This window comes from Octodon degus, unplaced genomic scaffold (assembly GCF_000260255.1).
Source record: "Octodon degus isolate 3935 unplaced genomic scaffold, OctDeg1.0 scaffold00098, whole genome shotgun sequence".
NCBI classification, from domain to species: domain Eukaryota; kingdom Metazoa; phylum Chordata; class Mammalia; order Rodentia; family Octodontidae; genus Octodon; species Octodon degus.
In genome coordinates, this window is record NW_004524674.1 from 5485683 (window position 1) to 5486769 (window position 1087).

A 1087-nucleotide genomic window follows, 5' to 3' on the forward strand; every position below is an offset into this window, starting at 1 on the left:
TGAGACAGGATCTTGCTAAGGAGTATAGACTGGCCTTGAACTCAGTGTGTAGCCCAATTTGGCCTCAAATCAAACTCACAGTGATCCAACTGCCTCAGCCTTCTGAGTGATATGTTTACAGGCAATTTTTCTCTTCTTATGAAGGTATCTCTATTCAGTGAATGGCAAGGAAAAGAAAAGACTTTAACTTCCAAATGCTGGGATTACAAGCAAGTGCGACCAAAACCGGCCACAATTTCTTAATACAGATGAAGCATACCTAATCTGATTATCTGAAATCTGAAATACTTTTAAGGTTTTTTTTTGGGGTGTGTGTGTGTGTGTGTGTGTGTGTATGCAGGGTCTCACTATGCAGCTCAGACTCATAGTGATCCTCCTGATTTCTGTCTCCCTAGTCGTTAGTATGAGAGACCAGATAAAATTCTTTAACTGGAATGATACTGGAGGATTTGGGTTCCTCAGGAGTTACTATAAGTACAGAGAACTCTCCACATCTCAGAAATTATGGTATCTCTAAAAATGTTATATTATCATGTACATTACATTAGGCTAAAGGCATCCAAAAACAAATGCATTGTCATCTTAGAGCCAACTTGTTTCTCAATTACTATGATTTTAAAAGTTGTATCTCAGTTCTTGAGCCACCACATTGTCCAATTCTCTCCTTCAGGTCCATCACAGTCCATAAGTTTGGGTGGAAATGCCTGCTTTACCTCTCAATATTTCTTACCTTGGATAAGATAATTTAATGTTTATTTACCTCTGTTTTTTGAACTGTAAGATAGAAATTATGTCAGTTTGTACTTTTTAAGGTTATACTGGAAGGGATGAATCAGTACATACTACTGAGGATACTTTTTAGATATAAAGGAAAACAATGAAAATTAGAAATCATTTTACTATTTATCTTTTACAGATAGTTTATTTTTATAATTTCTCTACTGGTCCTTTTTTCTTTCTTTTTTATTGTTGTTGATTTCTGTAACATCTTTTTTTTTTTTTTTTTTTTTTCCAGTACCTGGGATTGAACTCAGGATCTTGCGCTTGCCAAGCAAGTGCTTATTCTACTGAGCTATCTCCCCTGCCC